This window comes from Podarcis tiliguerta (assembly GCF_965153285.1).
Source record: "Podarcis tiliguerta genome assembly, chromosome: 1".
NCBI lineage: Eukaryota > Metazoa > Chordata > Lepidosauria > Squamata > Lacertidae > Podarcis > Podarcis tiliguerta.
Window position 1 is genome coordinate 83,915,131 of NC_139534.1, and position 17,961 is coordinate 83,933,091.

A 17,961-nucleotide genomic window follows, 5' to 3' on the forward strand; every position below is an offset into this window, starting at 1 on the left:
CCTACCTGTAAAGATAACGGATGTTTAGGATCAGAGTTTTCCTTCTAGATGGGCCACCTTCTCAGGTTGATGAGCTCCATCTGCCCCTCACTAGAGGGCTACAGCACATGCAGAACTGCCTTCTTGACTGTTGGACCCACTATCGATCTGGTCCACTCGATCTGCTAGAGCCTGTCTTTGGATGCAGGGGAAGTCCCTAACTCTTCAAAAGTTTGAGACCCATCGACTACCCTCACCTGGCTTAGCCAGCCAGTTAAAGTCATTTCCCAGAGTATGGCTGCTGTCACAATCTGACAGTTTCTAGGAGCCACAGGTGAGTGCAGGGTGGGGACCAAAGATGGACAAACTACCCCAGAAGGAGCACAATGTGACCCCCCCCATACGTATCCCCCACCCTTCCATATAACCCAGTTTATAAATAAACAGGCAAGAAGTGAGTTGAACTATCACATTAATATGGAGAATATTTTTTATTTGTTGTTATGAGACACTTTGATTATATAATCAAAATTTGTTTGTTTTCGTGAGATAATGCTTCTAGGCTTTGGACTGATCTCACAGTTAAGACCCGCATGTAAAAAACAGTTTCTGTTTAGGGATAAGGAAGACATTCAGTTTGGCCAAATTTGCACTTCCCCAAACAATGTAAAAATTGAAACACTGCTACCCTTTGATGTTCATGCTTTTCCAGTTTTTATGATTCAGCCAAACAATGTGTACAAAAATATGCATACTAGGGGAAAGTGAGTAAAAGTGCATATATTGGTAAACAATAGCATATAAAACACATTATATTAGAGGAAATAGCTTGCAAAATGTGTATATTAGGAAAATATGTATATGTCAATATGCATTTTAGGAGAAAATACTGTTGCATTATCATAAGGAATTTTAAAAATAATTCACAGAAGTGATGAGGAAATGTGGGGCACTGACTTTAAGACTCAAAAGGAAAGGAAGAAACAAAGAAGCCAAAAGTGACAGATTTCTCTACCCCTAGTTTTGATTCCTCATGGGCATTATAGTATATGGCAATGCTTATTACATGGATCTTCTGCTCCACATATAAAACCTCCATATCCACTGCTGCTGGGAATGTACATCAATGTTGTGCATATCCTCTTTGCGGCAACCCCCATCTGTTTGAACAACATTGTATTTTATGTTGTATATCTGTTTTTTCGATACTTTTATTATATTGATGCTGTGTTTTTGTATAGCACTTAAATATTTTTAAATATTAAGTGGTTTAGAAATACTTTTTAAAAATAATGAATGAAAGAATACAGAGTGAGAAATGTGAATAAGGCACTCCAGAATGTTTAACCTACAGTGCTGATTCTCATTATGTTTCTCTACAGAACCTCACCAGTAGAGGTTACAACCCTAGTATTGTTTATTTGATTTCCTTATCTTCATTTAAGAGGAGAGCGAGAGCTGAGCTGAGCTGAGCGATCCTGATCTTGCCAGAGGTGAAGAAACTGCTTTATTTGCTGCCAGTACACTTCAATAGGAGTCTGCAGTTTTTGGCTAGTCTTGGTTCCTCCCTGCTGCGTGCTGGATGGAGGCAAGCATCTCTGCCCCACAACAAAGGAATCTTCCCAACATTTCCTGCAGGAGGGGAGTAGCCAAGCTTCCACTGCAGATGTGCAGTGGAGTTCAGAACCCCACCACAAAGTAGTAGCTACAGTAGTAGCTGCTCTTTCCTTCAGAAAAGTGGGGAGCATGTACTTTGGCGGCTGCTCAACGGGAATCAATAGTTACAGGATCCTTTGCTCCTTTCTCCTGCAGCAAAGGGAGACAGGGAGCATTCTTTCAACCCTCTGGCTTTCATCCTAGCTTTGGCACTGAGGAGGATGTGAGGATCATCACAAAACTGATGGGGTTATCTCCACTCACCCCTACAGCTTCAAATAAGAAAGAAAGGATTTTCACTCCTGCTCATAGGGGCAAGTGTAATTGTAAAAATCTCTACTTCTTTTTATTTGCTAATATTTTTGGAGGCTGATGTTTGTTAGAAAAGTAGCAGGTAAAGGAGAGGACTTCTCTAGAATCCTGCTGCTTGATGTGCCAGTTTTCTGTGTGCGGGAAGCACTCATTTCCCACCTACAGTCCAGGAAAATCAGTGCCACTTAGTTTCTTTACCTGTGTAAGATTCGGTCTATATCAGTGCTTTGTTCTGAGTCCAAGTACCAGGTTGACATAGTTTTCAAGTCTTTTTCTTTAAATATACTGCCTGGTATGTGTCTCTGTGTGTACACATACACATATAGCCTTACATTGCAGCCACATTTAGTCTCTGCTCAACAGCTGAATTCACATAGATAGCTCATTACCTTTGGTGACTGGCCACATAGCACAAACAAACTTGTTGTACACTCATTATCATGTAGGATTATTGGGACAGAGCAAGGCTGGCTTTGTTACCTGAACACTCTCCATTGACAACTGACTTGCTGTTCAGATGCATCCACCATATGGATCTGCAACACCCAGATCCACCCTAACAATATTTCTTCAGTATGAAAGGCTAAGCAGGGTTTTGAATCCAAAGAGAACGGGAGAGTTCATCTTGAAGCAGTAGCGAGGAAAGTCAGGGTTTGAAGGCATGTGCAGCTGCAAAAAGATCAATGACAACAACTAGGTTGGAAAAAGGGGCCTTAGGAAATGATCTATACCAGCTGATGTTGATAGGGGAGGAAGAATGTGCCTTCAGAACCTAATGGGGTGGGGCATGTTTGGGTATGGACAGGAAAGACAAGCCTGTAGACTGTCTCTTCTCATTTGCTTTTATGGCTGCTGCTTAGAAGAATCACTTAAGCAGCCCAGGAAAATTCATCTGACAACTGATGATGTTTGTGTCTAGACCACAGAAATTGGCTAGGGGTCTGTAAAATGAAAGTGGGAAATTAGTTCTTGGAACTGGATAAGGCCTGTGTTTGTGATGTGGGGAAAAGAGTTGAGGCATAGTTTAGTTTGGTTATAGCACTGTACTCTTTTGGGACTCCTGATTTTACAATGCAGCTTGCTTTTTTGTAGCAGCAGGATAAAAATGAGATCTGTTTGTTTATTATGATTATTCGGTTAAATTTAATTGTGTAGTTTCTTTCCACTGCACCCCCGCCAATTTATATAAGACTGGAAGGAAAGAATTAACTCTTTGTTTTCCAATAGATGGTTTTGCTCAAGCAGTATGTTTAGCTGAATAGGCCTTACCCTACATCTCAAGGTAACCCTGAGAGTCATTGAATTGTTTTAATGATTCATGGGATCATTCATCCCAACCTCTGGTTTAAATGGCAGCCATTGCTGTGGCCAACTCTGAACATTTTAGTTGGCTCAGATGGATTCTTTCACATATAGTTTGTAATAAACCCGAAGCTGTACTGTGCACACTGGGCCTTTACTTGAGCTGTGCTTGGATCAAAATTCCACACACCCCTTTTTGGAACGATGAACAAAAATATGCCTGGTGGTTTCAAATTGCAGATTATAGGGGCTAAAACAAAACAGTCCTTTTAAAGACAAAGTATTTCAAGCTGTTGCTATGTAATTGAGTTAAGTAATAGCAATTCCAGTTTCTCTGTAGCAAAGTATATATAAAATATAGTTTGCTTTTGTTTTCAGAGGTTTTGTCATCATTATATTTTTCTATTTTTCTTGTCCTGATTTCAGTACATAGTTCACAAATCCACATTTTAAAGTTTCAGCTAATGCCACTATCGCCCTCTTCACTTCATGGAACAAGCATGTATGCGAAAAACAGGCCCTGTGGACCCACCCCTCCCAAAAATATTTGACAGATTGTGAATATGAACAGCATATATTGGCTGGTGCTCTCTGCCACACCAGACTCTTGTTTGCTCACGTGGCAAAGGTGTCTGGCAAGCATAGGACAAAAAGCAGAATTCTGAAGGTTTGTTTTCTATACCCGTAAACCACCCATTTAACTTTAGGTTATTAGTCCTGCAAATTCTCAGTTCAGTGGCTCAAGCAACAGGTATCAGCTAAACCCAGTTCTCTTCCTATAGTCAGTATAACTGATGTAGGGAGTGTTCACTGATACCCTGTGCCCAAGGGCCCCCAGAAACCTGAAGCCAGTCCTGGCTGTATGCTTTACTGAACTGTCTCTATGCTTTAAAGGGGGACTATTCCATTTTATGTCATTTGGGCTTATGCAGCATATTGTTGTCATGTTTTTCTTCTAAGGCCTAACAGTCTGAGAGCCCATGATGTTTATGCATTGTTGATGTTAAGTGTGGAGCATGTCTGGATAGGAGATTGCCTGGAAGCCCCATGTATCCCACTAACTTTCCTGGGTTTCCCTAAAGAAACTGTTCATTTTCTACTCTTATCTGTCTTCCTGGCTCGAGCATCTCTCTCTCTCTCTCTCTCTCTCTCTCTCTCTACAGTTCAGAATTATGACTTGTAGTAAAAGTTGAATCTGTCTAGACTTTGAATTGCTTAGTAAGGAGGTGGTGAAACAGATGCATCAATTGTAAGCTGATGATACAGTAATTTTCTGGCTCATCCAATAACTCTCTAAATGCATTTCAAAGAGGATTCAATTTATTAGCAGCCTTTGTTGCTAGGTATAAACCCCTGGACGTAAATCAAAGCATGGCTGGAAGTAATGAAATGGCACAGTACGGCTACGCAAATGTCTGATTAGGGACTGGAAGCTGTCATGTCCTACCCCTAGAAGAGAACCCCATCATTGGAGTCAATGTTTTGGAAGATCTATGACCTGTGATGTAGTGCCCCCTTATTTAGAAATTGTCAGTTTATGGGACCATTTGTTTTTCTTCATCCATGGTGACTTACTTTCTTGATAGAATGTGGAGAGGGTAAAGGAGGCATCTGAACGAATCCCAGCCTGACTTCTAATTTTTGTGAACTGTTACAAATGCTTCAAAATTATTGAATGTAGTGACACACTAGGCGGGAAGCTTGGCTGGTGACTGAATACTCTGATGATTACTTCATCCCCTCCAGTAGTCAGACTGAGCCAGCTAAACAACAACAACAACAACAACAACAACAACAACAACAAAGTCCCAGAAGTGACTGTGATGCTCAGCCCCCAAGCAGGATCTGCACTGCTCACTGGATGAAGGTGAACTGCAGCCTTTTTTTGAACATCAGGGAAAGAGCCAGGTGTTGCAACGAAATAGAAAAGATACATCAAGTCCCTTAAGGAAAGCTACATTGTTGGCTGTGCCACAGATGTGCTGCATGAGTTTTGTGCTTGCTTCCAAATCTCTTTGCCTCTTCTATTAGGTGAAGTCCAGTTCTCAGAGATGGTGCAGCTTTTCTCATCCTCTGTTGGCCATGTTGATAGGCTTGCATTGTACAAAAGTTAAAGGTAAAGGTAAAGGATGCCTGACAGTTAAGTCCAGTTGTGAACGACTCTGGGCTTGCGGTGCTCATCTCGCTTTACTGGCTGAGGGAGCCGATGTTTGTCCGCAGACAGTTTTTCCGGGTCATGTGGCCAGCATGACTAAGCCGCTTCTATCGAAACCAGAGCAGCACACGGAAACACCGTTTACCTTCCCGCCAGAGTGGTACCTATTTATCTACTTGCACTTTGCTATGCTTTTGAACTGCTAGGCTGGCAGGAGCAGGGACCGAGCAACAGGACCTCACCCTGTTGCGGGGATTCGAACTGCTGACCTTCCGATCGGCCGGCCACTAAGGTGGCCAGTCTGAAAACTGGGTGGAGCTCATAGCTTTACAGTACTTGCAAAGCAGGAAGCTTAACTCTCGGGAGCATGTGGGACAGCAGAAGGTTAATGGGAGCAATGTGTAGTGGATCCCTTCAGCTTGCATTTCATTGTGGCTACACCTCCATAAGCTGTAAGCTGTAAGGAGAAGTAACCACAGAGAGGGTAAGGACTCCCATGCATGCCAGGAGCCTTAATCTGCTTCCCAGTATGTAAGAGGGAAATAGAATCATAGAATTGTAAAGTTGGAAGGGGCCCTGAGGACCAACCCCCTGCAATGCAGAAATATGCAGCTGTCCCATACAGGGATCAAACCTGCAACCTTGGCATTATCAGCACCGCACTCTAACCACTGATATACTAAGCCTTTAATGGCTGACTAGGTCAGATTCTTCTTTATTGAAGTGAAAAGGCAGTACAGTATGCAGATAAGGAAGATTGAATATTCTCTAACAAAAATCAAAAGCCTATGTGAAGAGTCAAGTGTGTTTCTGTATACACATGCCTGTAACTAAACCTTCTCTAAAGCTGTGTAATTCCACCCCCCCCTTTTGCATTCTGGCTGCTACCTAAAGGAGTGCCTCCCTCAGAGTCATAGGCAAGGACAATTATCTTGGTCTGTCCCAGTAAGCGGAATTGCTACAAAATTGACTTGGTATCATACTGACAGGAGGGTTCTTCAGTTAGAACCTTAGCAATGTGCGGGGCAGACAGGAACCAGAGATCATCTGACCCTTTCAGACATGGTTGACAGCTGTTGAACATCCATTCCTATCTGCCTTTCCTTACGGGACTAGGGGAATACACTCAAATGTAACTGTAAATGTATTTTCTGACTGAATGATGGCAAACTTAGTCCTCTATTTGTTGTAATATGCTTGCTTACTTAGTCAAGACACTGCTTGACAGAGGTGCTATGATGGAGTGTTCTTTAATCAGCCAGTCTTGAACTTTAATTTGCTGAAAGCTGTTTTGGGAGCTGTGCTCCCAGGGGTACTGGGAGGGTTATGGGAGCTGAGTGGGCCAGTGGTACACATAATTTCCCAGGTGCTGGATGTAGTGCTGCGAACTAGTTACGAGTGATAAAAGAGGGGTGTATACCTAGCAGTGTAAGGGATGATTTTTTTCAATAAATTTGTGTGATGTTAAGTTGTATGCTTAGTTAAAAGAACTGACCACCCTGCAGATTTGGTTTTTGGAATGTGGTAAATATGGGGTTCGCAAACACTCGGAATATCAGCTATAGACTGGTATGAAGAGATGTTAGCCATAAGCAAGTGGCATGCATGGGAGAAGTATGAATTACTGTACTGAATGTAAGTATTCCTGGACAGAAAGCCGGTAAGAAGGAGCAAGTTCATTTCTCATAACATTAGGCATCTTACTTCTCTGTTTCCATCAAGGAACGTAGGGAGATGCCTTCTATTGTGTCAGATCATTGGGCCATCTAGCTCAGTAATTCCTACACTGAATGGCAGCAGCTCATCAGCTTTTGAGGGCTTTGGCCAAGGTGGTTGAATTATCCTAAGTTGTCTTGTCAGAAGAATAAATATGTGCAGCCCAATGATATGCGTGCATGTTTACTTGGAAGAATGCTCAATTGAATTTGGCTCAAGACTATAGCTGAAACTGTTTTAAAGCATGCACCAGGCACAGGAACTACCAGAATGTTCTCTAATTGTTATCTTCTGTATTTTTTTGCAGTCTGATTTCTAAGGCTGTTGTTTATTTCCCCAGACAAATATGCTGGCTGCATAGTAATACTGCAACTTTCCCTTCAAGTCAATAGCAGACATTATGGGGTTCATGAATTTCTATAGATGATCAAGCTGTTGATAAAGACTTACATGTGGCAAGTGTTTTTGCTCTAAAAGGAGGCACCTTTTTCTGGAACTTTGCACACAAGGGTTGTGAGACTTCCAGCCATAGCAGCCCCCTGGAGCATTATGTGTGCTTATAAAGGTATTAAGGAATAGAAAGCTTGATAGCTGCCTCAAGCTGAGAAGGAAATGCTGTAAGAGGAGGATTAATCTTAGGGCAATGAATTTTAAAGACTTGCTTCTTTTATGTGTTGTGGAAAACTATCAAAATGCTAATGGTCTACTGCCTTAACCTTCAACAGACACTTTTTATTTCTTAATATGTTCAGTGTTTTGTAAACAACTAATTTAATGGTGGACTGTTGGGAAGATAGTGGTTCCCTTGTACACATCATGACATTAGTCATATTTGGAAGGTTTCTGCTGCTGTTTTCATGAGCTACAAAGTCAGTGAAAATGGGTGGGTGGTTTTTTTAATGAATTGAATGTGGTTGCCTACCTGTCACACTGATGCTGCCTTGTCTATTCTCATGTCATGCCATTATTATGGTTGTAGCTGCTTTGGCGTGTTCCAGGGCACCAGCATATTGGTTTTGTGAGCTTCCAAGACACCATGACCAAATTTTCCATTGATTTACAATACTTTTACATAAATTCTGCAATACTTTGCATGTGAGGAGGAGGCTGAAGTGCATCTGGAGCAATATGGACACCTAATATTATATACATGTGGAAGGCATAGAACTAATGCATTTTAAAATAACAGTTTTATTTGCTTTGAAAGTAATTTTATTATTATTATCCACTTTTAGAATGCAATCCACATTCACTTTGCTGAAGTGGACCCCCCCCCCCGCACATCCAAATCAGCTGAGGAGAGGGAGGAGATGTAATGTTCCCCTCCTGACAATATGTTGAATTATTATTATTATTTATTAAACTAATTAAACAGCTCTGCCTCCAAATTAATTAGGGATAGGATCCACTGCTGGATTGGCCCAGGACCAACTTTTGGGGGGTGGGGGCGGAGCATGGATCAGGGCCACAGGTTGCATGGGGTGGGGCAATACACACCCCTAATAAACACCTGCTCTGAAAGTGCTGCTTCTACAATCTTCAAGGCAGTCTCCTTGTCCTGTTAAAAAGCACCCCCAAACCCAAGAACTAAAATTTCACAGGTTAATAGTTTGGACTTTACTGTCTTTAGAGTTGCAGACTTTGGGCACTTCCAGACTGTTTCTATTTTTAGATGGGATTCAGTCACATACTGGCAAATCCAGGTTCTATAATTATAGCTTAATGCCTTGTACAACAAACCCACTTCTCCAAAAGTTCAGAATTTTGGTGATAAGGGAAGGGATGGGAAAGTGTGGCATAACACATGCTTTGATGCAACTAACCCCTCAGCAAACAGATTAGGATGCATGATCAATAAATAGGTTGTCTAGAAACACCCTTCCTTGCTTAAATGTGCCCTGGACCTTTGTTGTTGTTGTTTAGTCGTTCAGTCGTGTCCGACTCTTCGTGACCCCATGGACCAGAGCACGCCAGGCCCTCCTGTCTTCCACTGCCTCCCGCAGTTTGGTCAGACTCATGTTTGTAGCTTCGAAAACACCGTCCAACCATCTCGTCCTCTGTCGTCCCCTTCTCCTTGTGCCCTCCATCTTTCCCAACATCAGGGTCTTTTCCAGGGAGTCTTCTCTTCTCATGAGGTGGCCAAAGTATTGGAGCCTCAGCTTCACGATCTGTCCTTCCAGTGAGCACTCAGGGCTGATTTCCTTAAGAATGGATGTGTTTGATCTTCTTGCAGTCCATGGGACTCTCAAGAGTCTCCTCCAGCACCATAATTCAAAAGCGTCAATTCTTCGGCGATCAGCCTTCTTTATGGTTCAGCTCTCACTTCCATACATCACTACTGGGAAAACCATAGCTTTTACTATACGGACCTTTGTTGGTAAGGTGATGTCTCTACTTTTTAAAATGCTGTCTAGGTTTGTCATTGCTTTCCTCCCAAGAAGCAGGCGTCTCTTAATTTCGTGGCTCCTGTCACCTGGACCTTTGGAGAGACTTAAAATAATTATTTGAAGGGAAATGCACAGCTAATGTGGAACTTTCTGATTGACGACTTCATTAACAGTAGGCAACATTTGCACCCTTCTGATCCCTAATCATCTGAAATAATAAAAAGATTTTTTGAGAGTTAAAAGTAGCAAAGATAGATATCAAATGATGCTAACACCTGACTTAAGCATGATGGTGCTGTGGGTTAAACCACAGAGCCTAGGGCTTGCCGATCAGAAGGTCGGTGGTTCGAATCTCCATGACTGGGTGAGCTCCTGTTTCTCGGTCCCTGCTCCTGCCAGCCTAGCAGTTCAAAAGCATGAAGCGCTGCTCTGATTCGCCAGAAGCGGCTTAGTCATGCTGGCCACATGACCTGTACGCAGGCTCCCTCGGCCAGTAAAGCGAGATGAGCGCCGCAACCCCAGAGTCGTTCGCGGCTGGACTTAACGGTCAGGGGTCCCTTTACCTTTACCTTTACTCTCCTACATGTTTATTACTTGTACAATTCCATGAACTTTTTGGCAGCTAGCTATTCTGAACCAGGTTCTGTTTGCTTTCTTTTCTTAAAAATATTACCATGCACTTGGCTGTTTGGAGATGCTTCGTGATGATGTTGTTGTTTGTTTAGTTGTTTAGTCGTGACCAACTCTTCATGACCCCATGGACCAGAGCACGCCAGGCACTCCTGTCTTCCACTGCCTCCCGCAGTTTGGTCAAACTCATGTTTGTAGCTTAGAGAACATGATACGTTTCATGATACGTTTGTTTAAAAGAGATTTTGGCTACCACGTCATAGCCGTGTGCATGGTTTGAGTTGTTTTATTTTATGTTTTGTATTTGATCGAAAACTTTGTATCTCAATAGTCTAAGTCAATATTTTGGATAGTGTGTTATCCACATGGTTTCTGTTGCCTAATATATGCAAGATAATTGACCATTTTGTTTATTTTGTTTCTAGTGAAATGAAATTTATTGTTTCTAGAACAAGAGGTGGGGAAAGAGATTTTGCTATATTGCATTTTGTAGGCAACATTGTACTTCAGTCATCTTTGAGATATCAACATCAGTCAGATTCTGGTAATAAATATCTGAGACAGACATCCCATTACCCTTCTGTGAAATATTCTGGAACAATGGAGCTGCCTGTACTTACATGTAATCATGACTACTGAGACATATTTTTTTCTCTCTGTGGGATGTTCTGTTTCATAGAACTGCAGGCTTGAGGGTTGCAGTCACCATTGGGCCCTCCAGTGAGCATTTTAAAAGTTATTTTTACCACTGAACAGTATCTTTATAGCAGCTGCTTTAATCTTTTTCTGCTGCTCCAGTCAACCACTCTTCGTTTTCTTACTTTTGATCGTTCTACTCTCAGACAAATTAAAAGGATACTGTGTCATTTTGCTCTAAGGTTTGTGGCAATCCAGGGTAGGGAGAAAGAGAGATGATACAAAGCTTGGTCTTGGGGATCAAGTGGGTATATTTCAAGCACAACTATGGCAACAAAGATTCTCGGAATAATGTGGTGTTCATATTTGTTGCCACTTTCATCCTTGAGGATGAGAGCTGCAAAATGTGTAAAGTTTTGATTGGTTCCATGTCTCTTGGTGAAAACGGTTTGCCCTTAGCTTGGTTTGGCATCCCCCATCCCAAATATACCAATATACAGGCAATCGTTCTGTGGGCCACTGGCAGAGGAAGAAGAGTGTGGGGGGAGTGCACCGCCCCCGGCAGCGCGATCCCAGTAGAGTGCCATTGCTGCTCCCCCCCCCAAGCGCTGGGTGCCACGTCCTTGCAGGCGGTGTGCCCTGCCCCCGGGACACGCGCCCTGCCCCTGCAGGCAGTGTGCCCCGCCCCAGGGACGCGCGCCAGCCCACCCCCCGGTGCCGGAGCATGAGGCTCCGCCACTGCTGTGAGCTGTTCTTTGCCAGATTTGACCTGGGCAACTTTGTGTTGTTGTTGTTTTAAAAAACACATGAGCTGGATAAACCACCAGCAACAACCAAGGATTTATATGAGATTACAGATAACTCATACAGAAAGGACTGACTGGCAGTAGCAGGGAATGCAGTTTACACTGAGATTGAAGAAGTGATGACCAGTGAGCAGAGTGTTGGGTTTAGAGGAGAATTTAAATTGTGGGCAAGGCCTAAATGCAATTCATAGCCTTGGGCTTTTTCAGCTTTAGAACTTCATAAAATAAGAATACCATGGGTTTAATTTTCAGGATTGCTACAAAAAACTATGAGGGTGTTGTATGTTCACTGAGCCATAGGAATAGTGTGAATTTAAAATCCTCAGCCTTGTAGAACTAAGAGGTTTTTCCCCATCACAGAATCACTCTTTGGAGTTGATAATGTCGCTGAACTCTCACTTCCAGGTATGAGTTTCCAAGCAAAACCATTATAAGTTTTATAAGGCTTGCCCATCTCAAATGGTTGGGGAAAAAATCAAATTCAAACTATGGAAGTGTAGTGGGCAGAAGATTTTTTTTAAAATATGTATGCATGTTGGCATCTGTCTGTCTCGAAAGACAATGGAGTGTGCCTCGGGGGGGGGGGGGGTGAAGTCAAACTGCTGGAGAATCACAGTGCCTGCTGTGGCTGCAGAGACCAGTAACTTGTAAATGCTACCTCCTGCATTGCTTTTGCAGCACTTAAGTGACCTCCCCTGTGCAGTGTGTATGAAGGTTCACATGATGAGGAGTGGGGGGGGGGGGAGCTATCCTGGGATAGTGCAGAAGCTGGTTATTACAGTACAGTTTATCTTTATTCACCAGCTTTCCTGAAAGCATGACTTATATCTTCCATTATTCATTTCTTACAAAAGCAAACTTACTCTCTTGTCTTATGCCCTGCTCGGTCTGCCTCAAAACCTGGGATTGCTGCAGTTTGTTGCCATCTTCTCCTCTCTTTGCATTGCTCTAGCAGCCACAGTCAGGATTTATTTCTCACACATGCCAGAGGTTTAGCATCTAGCATTTATGACATGGATCATGGCATACAGTGGAATATGGGTGCAGTCAAAATCCATATGCGCTTGGCTTTTCCTGAATAATGCAGATTTGATTCAATGGGAATTAGGATTAATAGTGGATTTAAGTTTCTCATAGTTGGCTGGCAATAACCTAATCTTCTTAAGGGTTGCAGGCAGGCAACATTTCTCTGAATGTGTTTAACATTTTCAAAACCGATAAGAAATTGAAATTTGATACTGAGGGACTTCAACCCCAGAGCCATCGAAAATGCAGCACTTTACACTGCTATTTTTAAGGCAGTCTTTTAATTTCCTTAATATATGACATTCACCTAGGTTCCAATACTAGGTTCCTAGTACGCACTTAACAGTAATATTTGTTCACTTTACTTTGTTGGAGCGTAGTGCCTGTGATGACTTTCAGAATCTGAATGGATTACATTTTTCAACTTGACAAAATGTAATCTTCAGATGCAGACAAATGCTTGCATCAGGGCAGTGAATGTCTGGGTGTTAGTCTTTTTGCTTGGTGGTTTCTGTAGCTCCTGGGATTGTTAATGGCCCTTAGTACAGAAAGATGGTTCCGTGTGAATCTGTCTCTGGCATGCACACACAATGAGTGGAACAATTCAGTTCTACTCTTTTAGTTTTTCTAAAGTTTCTCAGTTTGGCCTTGATCCATCTGGTAATGGCTTGGAGACTGTGCCTAAGTCAACAGGGTCTGAGGGCTAGTGTGGAAAGCATCCTGGATTAAAGTTATTATTTTTAAAAGTTTACAAAATTTTGCTTCAGAAAATACAGTACCGTTCGGGATTTGATGCTCTATATGCATCATATGTACAAGACAAGTATTTTTGTGTGCATAATTCTACCTGTAACTAGTCAGACTTTTGGAAGAAAAGCTAATAATACACAGGCAGCTTGGACATTAGTGGACACTCGGTGTTTTAATTCCATTCAAAACAGATTACTCCTCCATGAGGAAGGGTAGGAGAGGAACTGGATTACCACAATTATTTTAGCAAATAAATAAAGTAACAACTTGATTAAGATTTGAGAGCTACCAACTTCCAGTACGCTCCTGGTGTTAATCTGACTTGGTCTCTATACTGCCAGCATCCACTCCTTGTTTAATATGACCAGGAAAGTGCAAATCATGTCCAGTTGATTTGCATTCAAGCAGAGGTGCCCCAAGCAAAGCTTGGTCTGGGAAGAAAAAGCACATTTGGAGCTGTTGATTAAAGCAAAGGAAATCTAATCAAATTGTTTCTTTCTCTTTTTTAATCCTGGTCCACAGAAATTAGTTGTGAGAAAAGATCGAGGGGGAAATAGGAAGATAACTGCAATTCCAGTGGAAGGAAAGGAAGTCATCACCAGGACACAAGGTTTGCCTATCTTAATTTACAGCAGTTGTCTTCAACTGGTCCAGACTTGAGACCCACCTCAGATACCCAACTTACAACATGAGACCAACTTTTTCATTTTCATCAGGCCTGAAATCCAGTGTACAGAAAATAAATCTGCAGAACATCCATTTCCCTTAGGTAGCAGTTGTTCTTTGTTAGATGCTGTAGTTTTTGGGTGTTTATAGGTGGGCAGATTCTCCTACTCTGAAGCAAAACAAAAAGTATGTCCCTCTTTCATTTTGCAATGCCTTTCCATTTTATGTATTCGTTTCATTAATAACTAAATAAAAACTGGTTAGTTTTCTCTCCAAACTCACACTGAGATACTAAGGTTGTAGTCATGTGAACTTACTTGAGAATAAGTTTTGTTAAAATGGGGGGGGGGGGGAGAAGCCACACCAAGGCTTTCCCCACTCTATGCCCCACCCTTCTTCCCCCCATTGCAACTGCTAAGCCCCCCTTCTCTCTCTCTCTCTCTCTCTCTCTCTCTCTCACACACACACACACACACACACAAATTATGAAGCACCCAGCTTTTCTTTTTCTTCAGCCTCATCTGTACCTAGGGTATCACTTTCACTTATATTCCCACACTGCTTCCTTCCCTCTACTTTTCTGCCAACCCCTTGCCCAAAAAATCTTGCAAGGCTCCCTATGTGAAAAAGAGGCTCCTCTGAACATGTGCAGAGTGTCTTTCTCCCCCCCCGATCTTCTTGATATTCTCAATTTTCCTTCTCCATGCCCTCCCCCAGGATTCCCCTTTTGGCACACACTCACCATTTGCCTGTTGGGGGTTCTTCTTTTCCCAGTTCCTCCTTTGGTACATGCCCATTAGCCCCCCCCATGGTTTTATGTCCTTGGTACAGCCCACTTTCCCTTTTCTTGCCCTTTCTCCCTCCCCTTCTGGTAAACCCTACTTCCCACCCACCTTTAAAGACCTATGATTTAGAGGATTCGGTTTTATTTGTTCGAAGAGCTAGGCTGGATCTAGACACATCAAAGAAGCGTTTCAGTTAGACGTTTTGTAAATCTAAACAGGGAAAACAGATAGAGAAAAACGGGATTCCATAGTGCCATCTGGTGGCACAATGTTATATTGCATATAAATCACTTTTTCTTTACCAGTTTAGCTGAGTCCCTAGTTAGCACTCACCAGGAGTAGTGTACTTGTGATTCTGACATGCTTTTGGGGCTGCAATCTCAAGTGAGTAGAAAAATGTTTCAGTGATTAAAGTTCTGAGATCTGGTAACCTAGACATACATTTCCTATTTGGAAATTGATCAGGCATGTTCAGTGCGTATAATTCATAGCTGGATTTTATATTAATTTCACGGGATGGATTAGGATGTGAACAAGTCAATGCACTCTAAGTAGTGCACATTTTCCCCCAGAAAGTGTCACCTAATCAATACCAAACAAATTAGAATTCGGCTTCCCTATTGATCCAGTAATAAATTATTATAATGAAAACCTTTCGGGAAAGAAAACATTTTTTGGGACAAGTTTTAGACTCAAACTATAATACTATGTTGAATGAGGGAAAAAATGGATTACAAGCAAAACATGTAAAGATTCCACTACTGTTTTCTATTGGAACAATTGGTTAATAACTATGTGACACAGCAGACACAGCATTTGTTGATTTTTGTTGCTGCTAATAGGCTGTAGGCAAAACGGATACAACATTGTATTGTGGAGCAGAGAATTGTGGAGTATTTTCAAAATAAATTGAGGATAATTCTTGACGTACCTAGATGTTTCCATATTTATTTCTAGTGACCAGAAACAGATAAAATATCTGGCAAATCTATTATCATTAGCAGAACTTTCAGTTACTGGCTTAGGCTGCAATCCAGCATCTGCCCCTCTCCTCCTTACATCAGGCTGTGTGTGGTTTGGATTGAGCAGGGACACCCCTCCAATTGTGTCTGCCGGCCCAGCTCTCCTGCAGGACATGTACGGAGATGGAAGGCCTGCTGATGGTATCCCTGTCAGTGGAATCTGGTAGAAAGTCATAACATGGGGCATTCCAACAGAGGGGATGCCACCAGTGGGCCAGCTGGGGATCTGCTGGATTCTGAACTGATCTCACAGTTAGTGTTGGCCTGGAGATGGCACAATGATCAAGCCTGATCTGCTTCCCCCCACCTGCGGCTGCCTTGAGTGGCTGTGGATGCATTGGAGGCTCAGTTGCTCTGCAGAGTTTTAGTGGCAGTGGCAGCAGCAGCAGCAGCAGCAGCAGCAGGGAGTTAGGATTGCTCTGCCAAAGGGCTTTTACATTCAACTACTAGGTTAGCTAAACTGTGTTTCGTGGAGCAAATTGGAGTCAAGTTGTCAAAAGGTTCAAATTGGCTCCAAAGTGTAGTTCATGAAGCTCAGCATTATGGCTTTTCTCTGGAGTTTCTTCACTCTTTGAACCCTCTTCCAAGCAGACAGATTTTCAGTACTGGGGTTCGTAATGTCTGTTTTTATGTGCCATCGCAAGTAATAAGATAGCCACTTAGTATGCAGTGATGTAGGGGGAATTTTCCCTTAGTGGCTGGAGTCTCAGAGAAGAAGAACACTTGCAGAGGAGAAAAAGCAGTTTATTGAGTATTCAGGTGGCGTGCAAGGAAGCACAGGCCGGCGCCACACACACACACACACGTCTGCAAGATGTTCTGCTCAGGGTAGTCAATCACAATACAATTATTATCATAAACTCCCCCACCCAATAAGTTTCTACTTTGTTTCTTACACCTGTGCAGTAAGCCTATTTACTTCATAATTTCATTGTGCTTAAACAAGCAAATCGTTAGCAAATGACTACTTATTTTTGGCTTCTTTTCATGGCTGAACATGCTGACTATAACATCTATGGGTTAGAACAATGCTGAATATATGCCTTTTTGTTAGAAAAACAGAAATAACCCAATGACCCGTTTTTGCTCTCCACCCACAATGATTAAATATAAATTTGAATTTGAAGCTTATTACTAATCCTCCTCTTAGAAATGCTTTAATTCATCCAAAGATGCAACAGGTGCCAACTGCAGGACTTTCCTTTTTCTTTTTGTAATGAAAATGCCTTATCACTTCAGACTCTGCCTTCGTGGCAGTGATTCTGCACAAGATGTACCTTATTATTCATTTTTGTACTGTTTACAAAATTCTCAAATTCACCTCTTGAGGTAAAAACTCCAGTTGGTCTGAACTGAAGAAAAATCGATTTTCTGCTGGCTCCTTGCAACAGTGTGACTCAGCAGTAGTGCAAAGGATTTGCCTTGGTAGCTTCGAAAGTTTCACCCAATCTCCTGCTATCTCAGTAGCATGATGAATAAGTAAGGCATTATTGCTATTGTGACTATTTTTTAAAATTGTAATCGCTATTCCACATTTTGTTTTTTTGTTGTGACCCATGGCTGAAACAATAACAAATGACTGGCTGATTGGCCTGTCTGGCTGAGGCTGATGGGAATTGAAGTCCAACATCTTTCCCAGGTTTGGTCGAAGGCCAGTCATAGACAATTTTAGGATTATGTTCTGTGAACATTAGATTTGGAAGCTAGAAATATGTTTTTCTCATGTTTCTATGTCTTTAGGTTTATTTTCTTACTAATTACACCTGACAAACAAGTGTGGAATTGAAGCAGAACCTTCAATATAAGAGATGCAGCCAGTGCTTAGTTTGTGGAAAACTTTTTTCTCTTTTGATAAAAACCCTTCTGCTTCCCACAGCAATGTAATGACACATTTTGCTTAAGTTGCAATCATAATCCTGTTTGTAGCAGGCCATAGCTGACACCAGAGGAAGTGTTATCATTATCACAGAGTGTGGAGATTTCATTGTTCTTTTACTCAGGGAAAAGGACCAGAGACAGGAGAATAAGAGGAAACTTGTTAACTTCTTAATTGCCTTTCTGGATATGATTTCAGTGGAGCAGGGTAAAGGGGGAGTATGGATTTCCTGCAACAAATCAGATATCATACAGTTA

At 42.0% G+C, this 17,961-nt stretch overlaps 1 protein-coding gene across 7 annotated transcripts in view; it reads left to right on the forward strand.

Moving 5' to 3' along the window:
* TSPAN18 (tetraspanin 18) overlaps positions 1–17,961 on the forward strand; it is a 160,944-nt gene that overhangs the window by 19,083 nt on the left and 123,900 nt on the right. For 4 of the 7 annotated variants that reach the window (XM_083443368.1, XM_083443372.1, XM_083443373.1 and 1 more), the window contains exon 2: positions 13,878–13,965. The exons of 2 other annotated variants lie outside the window; for them this stretch is intronic. The gene's annotated coding sequence lies outside the window, so the exon portion shown is untranslated. Of the gene's footprint in view, positions 1–13,877; positions 14,125–17,961 lie in introns of all 7 variants that reach the window. One more of the 7 variants, XM_083443370.1, reaches the window with a different exon arrangement.